Here is a 7,371-nt window from a genome sequence, read left to right as displayed (position 1 = left end):
GGTAAGTGGAGGTCACATGTTTCCTGTCTAGAGTGGAGCTCCAGTAGCTCCCATCTGCAGCCAGATACTGTTGCATGCAAGCAGAACTTGTCTCTCCTCGGGAAACACTTAATCATAGCTAAGCTATGATTAACCACTTCAGCTCCGGACCAATAAACACCTTAAGGACCAGAGGTCTTTTTGCAATTTCGCACTGCGCTGCTTTAACTGGTAATTGCGCGGTCATGCAATATTGCACCCAAACGAAATTTGCGTCCTTTTCTTCCCACAAATAGAGCTTTCTTTTGATGGTATTTGATTGCCTCTGCGATTTTTTTTTTTTGCGATATAAATGGAAAAAGAGCGAACATTTTGAAAAAAAAAGATATTTTCTTCTTTTTGTTATAAGAAAAATCGAATAAACTAAATTTTAGTCATACATTGAGGGCAAAATTTATTCAGCCACATGTCTTTAGTAAAAAAAATGTCAATAAGCGTATATTTTTTGGTTTGCGCAAAAGTTATAGCGTCTACAAACTAGAGTACATTTTCTGGAATTTACACAGCTTTTAATTTATGACTGCCGATCTCATTTCTTGAGGTGCTAAAATGGCAGGGCAGTACAAATCCCCCCCAAATGACCCCATTTTGGAAAGTAGACACCCCAAGGAAATTGCTGATGGGTATGTTGAGCCCATTGAATATTTATTTTTTTTGTCCTAAGGGATTGAATAACGACAAAAAAAAAAAGTTGTCACTAAATGATATATTGCTCACACATGCCATGGTTATATGTGGAATTGCACCCCAAAATATATTCCGCTACTTCTCCCGAGTATGGCGATACCACGTGTGTGGGACTTTTTGGGAGTCTAGTCGCGCACGGCACCCCGAAAACCAATCGCCACCTTCAGGATTTCTAAGGGTGCAAATTTTTGATTTAACTCCTCACTACCTATCACAGTTTCGAAGGCCATAAAATGCCAAAATAGCACAAAACCCCCCAAAATGACCCCATTTTGGAAAGTAGACACCCCAAGCTATTTACTGAGAGGCATGTTGAGTCCATGGAATATTTTATATTTTGCCACAAGTTGCGGGAATATTAGAAAATTTTTTTTTTTTGCACCAAGTTGTCACTAAATGATATATTGCTCACACATGCTATGGGCATATGTGAAATGACACCCCAAAATACATTCTGCTGCTTCTCCCGAGTACGGGGATACCACATGTGTGGGACTTTTTGGGAGTCTAGTCGCGCACGGCACCCCGAAAACCAATCACCACCTTCAGGATTTCTAAGGGTGCAAATTTTTGATTTAACTCCTCACTACCTATCACAGTTTCGAAGGCCATAAAATGCCAAAATAGCACAAAACCCCCCCAAATGACCCCATTTTGGAAAGTAGACACCCCAAGCTATTTACTGAGAGGCATGTTGAGTCCATGGAATATTTTATATTTTGCCAAAAGTTGCGGGAATATTACAAACTTTTTTTTTTTTTGCACAAAGTTGTCACTAAATGATATATTGCTCACACATGCTATGGGCAGAAGTCAAATTACACCCCAAAATAAATTCTGCTGCTTCTCCCGAGTACGGGGATACCACATGTGGGGGACTTTTTGGGAGCCTAGCCACGTACGGGACCCCGAAAACCAAGCACTGCCTTCCGGATTTGAATATAAAATGCTATAAAAAACAAACTAACCAGAGTCACCCGTAACACTTATACGGTGATCAGTGGTGAAAGGGTTAACTAGGGGCAATCAGGGGGTTCAAATTTTTATTAGGTAGTATATGGGGGTCCCTGGCGCTATATAAAAACCTGACGGGGAACCTAAATAACTAACTGGCTAACCAGCGTCACCAGTGACACTTATACTGTGATCGCTGGTGAAAGGGGGTGAAAGGGTTAACTAGCAGCAATCAGGGGGTTAAAACCATTATTGGGTAGTATATCGGGGTACCTAGCGCTATAAAAACCTGGCGGTGAACCTAAAAAAATAACTAGCTACCTAGCGACACTAGCGACACTGATGCAGCGTTCAGAAAAATTATCGCTTAGTGACACTGGCAAAAGGGGGTGAAAGGGTTAACTAGCGGAAATCAGGGGGTTAAAACCATTATTGGGTAGTATATCGGGGTACCTAGCGCTATAAAAACCTGGCGGTGAACCTAAAAAAATAACTAGCTACCTAGCGACTGTAGCGACACTAATGCAGCGATCAGAAAAACGATCGCTTAGTGACACTGGCAAAAGGGGGTGAAAGGGTTAACTAGCGGCAATCAGGGGGTTAAAACCATTATTGGGTAGTATATCGGGGTACCTAGCGATATAAAAACCTGGCGGTGAACCTAAAAAAATAACTAGCTACCTAGCGACACATGCAGCGATCAGAAAAATGATCGCTTAGTGACACTGGCAAAAGGGGGTGAAAGGGTTAACTAGCGGCAATCAGGGGGTTAAAAACATTATTGGGTAGTATATCAGGGTACCTAGCGCTATAAAAACCTGGCGGTGAACCTAAAAAAATAACTAGCTACCTAGCGACTGTAGCGACACTAATGCAGCGATCAGAAAAACGATCGCTTAGTGACACTGGCAAAAGGGGGTGAAAGGGTTAACTAGCGGCAATCAGGGGGTTAAAAACATTATTGGGTAGTATATCGGGGTACCTAGCGATATAAAAACCTGGCGGTGAACCTAAAAAAATAACTAGCTACCTAGCGACACTAGCGACACATGCAGCGATCAGAAAAATGATCGCTTAGTGACACTGGCAAAAGGGGGTGAAAGGGTTAACTCTAGGGGCAATCAGGGGGTTAAATCTTTATTGGGGGGTGATAGGGGGCTACCCTGGACCTAACACTAACTGTCCTGACAGTTTTTACTGTCACAACTGACACTGAATGCATTGATCAGTAAAGAAATGATCAATGCAATCAGTGACACTGTGACTGGGGGGGGAGGGGGGGCGGGGGGGGGATCGGGGGGCGATCGGGGGGGGGATCGGGGGGGGTTTGTGTGCCTGTGTGTACCTACATGTCAGTGTAGTGTTGGTGCACACTTACTTTTACTCTTCTCCTCGTAGTCCGGTCAAAAAGACCGCCCCGAGGAGAATGACATCACTTCCTCCTTCCTGTGTAAACAATACACAGGGGAGGAAGCTTCTCATTGGCCAGGAGCGATCCAGAGGGGGTGGCCGAAAACCAACGGCCATCCCCTCATCACGGAGCGCTCCTGGACCGAATCGGACCGCCGTAAACAGCGGGAGGGGGTCCGATCGGACCCCCCACCCGCTGGAAGGCAATCACGTAGATGTACGTGATTGTGCCTGCCTGTGCCATTGTGCTGACGTACAATGGCAATACGGCGGTCCTCAAGTGGTTAAGCACTACTGCTAGTGCGAAACGTCAGCTTTTTTTGTCTGCTGTGTTCTTTGGGTTTTTGATGTGATTTTTTAATAAAGAAAGGCGTTTTTTCTGAAGAGTGCGGCAGCCCAGAGTCTACTTCCGTTTGTTGCTATCGGCAATTGCCAGCACCTGTGGCCTCCGGGCCGAGAGAGGAGTTCACTATCTCTATGTGTGTTTCTGGAGCGGTGAGACTTTCTCTTCTCTAGATCAGCATGGTGCAGGGACAGACAAAAATGAGAGACTGCCAGCTGTAGCAGGTCTCTCTTGAAGACCGCGGTCTGCCAAGTCTTCATCTAACCTTGCCCTGGGGAGTCTCCATTTGTGTGTCAGTCAGGAGGACTGGGAAGAGAGAAGCAGCCGGGTGCGGATGGTGGCAGCCAGGCAGGTTAGCATTTTCTGCAAGTGGTGGCCCTGGGATAAGTGGCCACAGGAAGGCAGAAGGCAATGTTATATGCTGATCACTCCTTAAGTGTTGATTTGCCAAGAGACAGAGTTCCTGCCTGTAATGGGCTGTTACTGAACTCATAAAAGCCTGTCGATTCCCTCAGGAGTGAATCAGCAGAAGCTGTACAAAGAGGAACAAAGGTTGTGCAGGTGGAAGGAAAAGGGGAGTCTGTAGATATGGAAGAAGTGTTGAATTGTTGTCATACTGGGGATCCCATAATCCCTTACCCTATCCAAGTTATCCCCTAATAAAACTACAAAAACAGACCAAAGGCTGATTTCTGTTTCCGGATAAAAGAAGGAAATGCGGTGTGACTGGCTGTGCAGCTGTGGGGAATCTGACTTCAGCAACTCCTGTGAGGGTAGTGCTACAGTAACAAACAATAGACACAACTGGTTGTTTACCAGAATGGGGGTTAATTGGGGTGTCTGTGTGCCTCAGGGTCTGAGGCACACGGACACCCCCAAACTGGGATCTCACAGCACAATGATCGCTGCGGAGCCAAGCACGGCAATCATTGTGCCTTGAGAAACTCAGATCTCCCTGTCACAGCAGCTCTCACTGAGCTGAGAGCTGCAAACTGGGAAAGAAAGTTTAATTCTAAGTGTTCCTGTAAAGTGAAGACTTTGAATTACAGTAATAAAAGTCCCTTTAGCACCCCCTTACATTTTTCACAAAATGAAACCCTTCACTGCTGTCTGATCACTGCTTGCATGCAATGTTATCTGGCTGCAGATGGGAGCTACTAGAGCTCCACTCTAGACAGGAAACGTGACCTCAGCTTACTCGAGTCCTGTCTATTGGTTGTTTGTTACATTAAAGTTGTTTTAAAAAAAATACTTGATTCGTGTCTATTGGTTTTACTCGATTTTGTTAAAAAATACTGCACAATATAAGCACTATTTTGATTAAAAAAAAAAAAAACTTTGAGTGGAGGCCACATGTTTCCTGCATTTAGTGGAGCTCCAGTCTGCAGCCAGACCCCTCTCACTGAGGAATGACAGCTGTAAACTGGAAAGTGACATAATACACATCACTTCTGCAGTCATTAGTTACAGGAGTGCCCTTTTAGCCCTTGTACACACGGTCGGAGATTCCGTCGGAATGTGTCCGATCGGAGCGGTTTGTCTGATATTCCGACTGTGTGTGATATGCATCGGACTATTTCTGTCGGAATATCCGTCGGACCAAATTTTCCAACTTGCTGGAAATATTTTTAGACAAACTGCTCTGATCGGACATACTCCGATCATGTGTAGAGAATTCCGATCGGACAAAGTGCCACGCATGCTCAGATCAAATTCCTACATCAAAGCTATTGGCTACTAGCCTGAACGTAGTCCCATCGTAACAAAATTACGTCATCACGTTCTGAAAGATCGGATTTTCCAACAACTTTGTCCGACCGTGTGTATGCAACAGTTTCGGACAAGATCCGTCAGACAAAATCTGACGGATTTGGTTGTCGGAATCTCCGACCGTGTGTACAGGGGCTTAGAGTCCTGTAAAAGTGATTAGATGGCTCTAGAGCTGTGAGCTTGATTTAATCACTTGTCTAACATGACGTTTATCATCGTACCTTAGTAGACAAGTGGTTAAGCTACAAAGACAAATGATCCCCTCTGTCATGTTAGGCAAGCAGTGCTGCCCACTGAATGCACCCCAATAAAATAATTGTGGCTGAGCCTCAACTGTGTACAATACATGTGGTTGCAGCATATTGATGTGGGGTTTTAGGGGTTAAAATAGGTAGTGAGGAGGTGACATAACACCTGTCAAACGCCCTCTGAAAAGCGATCCACTGCAGTTTGCTCTTCAGAGGGCAAGACAAGTGTAAATAAGCCCTTAGAGCAGGGGTGTCCACCTTTTGACCTTCCTGGGCCACACTTGAAGAAGAAGAATGGTCTTGGGCCACATTTGCTCGGGCACAGCAGCCTATTCATTGGCTATTCATTGCCTGCGTTTCATGCAGGACAAAGGTTTCTGCATCGTTTTTGAAACGCAGCAGCCGGGAAATCTCATGATGCTTTTCCACCATGCAATTTCTCATTGGTTGCCATAGCTGAAAAAGTGTGTTTTTAGATGCGTGGGGTTGCCATTAAGAATGAATGGCAGCCCCGCACATCTGTAAGAGTAGCGTTTTGGCTGCAGGTGGTTGCAGATGCAGGAACAGCCACAATTCCTGCATCCGCAGTAGTGTGAACCTAGCCTAAGTTCACAGACAGTTTGTAAAATCTGTTATTTTTACATCTGTGAATATCCGTTACAGACATGCAGACTGCAGTGTGTTTATTTTATTGCAGAAGAGACATTGCAATTCTTTTCTGCAATAAAGAACCTGCCTATTTTTTTTTAAATTTAGTTCTGCTTTACGTCCTCGGCCTACTCGCACATGCCACACGCTGAAGCAAGGGCCAAATGAAGGGACAGTTTAAATACACATCATGCCAAGGCAGAGCTCAGGAGGAAAGATAATCCTCTAGACCAGGAGTTTCCAAACTTTCTAAACAAAGGCCCAGTTTACCGTCCTTAAAACTTTAGGGAGGGCCGGACTAAGAACAGTGGGAGAAGAAAATGTCCTGGCATCAGCGGGAGTAAACAAAGCCCTATCATTTGAATAGTGCCCCATCACTGGTGTCAGTGGGAGGAATGGCGTCCCATCATTAGTATCAATAGGAGGAATAGGGCCCCATCATTGGTGTCAGTGGGAGGATAAATGCCCCATCATTGGTGTCAGTGGGAGGATAAATGCCCCATCATTGGTGTCAGTGGGAGGATAAGTGCCCCATCATTGGTGTCAGTGGGAGGAATAGTGTCCCATCATTGATGTCAGTAGGAGGATTAGTACTCCATCATTGGTGTCTGTGGGAGGAATAGTGTCCCATCCAGTGGCGGCCTGTCCACTAGGGGTGCACAGCGCTGCCCCCCATCCATGCATCGGGCCCCTAATATACACTTCCAGGTGTCCGATGCATGTATTCTAATGGGGGGGGTTTAGCCCCATTAGAGACAGAAGCTCTAATAGGATTAAAAATGGGTGGGCTCAGGGCGCAATTCACTGCGCCCCAAGCCCACCCAGTTGTGTAACAATAGCAAATGAATATTCACTATTTTCACACTAAATCTCCTCCCCGCCAATCAGGAAGCGGATCATGAGACCCATTTCCCAATTGGCCGAAATGAGAAGCAATCTTATTGGCCAAGGGGAGGGGGGGAGGGAGGGGATGCACGGAGAAGCAAGGGGAATACCAACTCACCAGCTGCAATGATGGCTCACCTGTAGCGGCTCTACTCCCCAGCTAGGACAGGGGAGGCAGGAGAACGGGAGATTGGAGTCATCTCAGGCAGGCAGGACATCTGCCTCCTATGGTAAGGAGGCCATCAATCTCCTGCGGGGGGTGTTGGCCGCATTCATGTCCGTCTCTGGGGTAGGGGTCGGGTGGCATAGGGTGCCGCCCCCGAATTATCGAGCACCAGCCACCACTGATCATATCATTGGTGTAAGTGGAATAGTGTCCCATCATTG

The sequence above is a fragment of the Lithobates pipiens genome, unplaced genomic scaffold (genome assembly GCF_037356315.1).
Source record: "Lithobates pipiens isolate NorthernLeopardFrog02 unplaced genomic scaffold, aLitPip1_a1.2 Scaffold_18, whole genome shotgun sequence".
Taxonomy (NCBI): domain Eukaryota; kingdom Metazoa; phylum Chordata; class Amphibia; order Anura; family Ranidae; genus Lithobates; species Lithobates pipiens.
Note: the sequence above shows the minus strand (reverse complement) of the source record.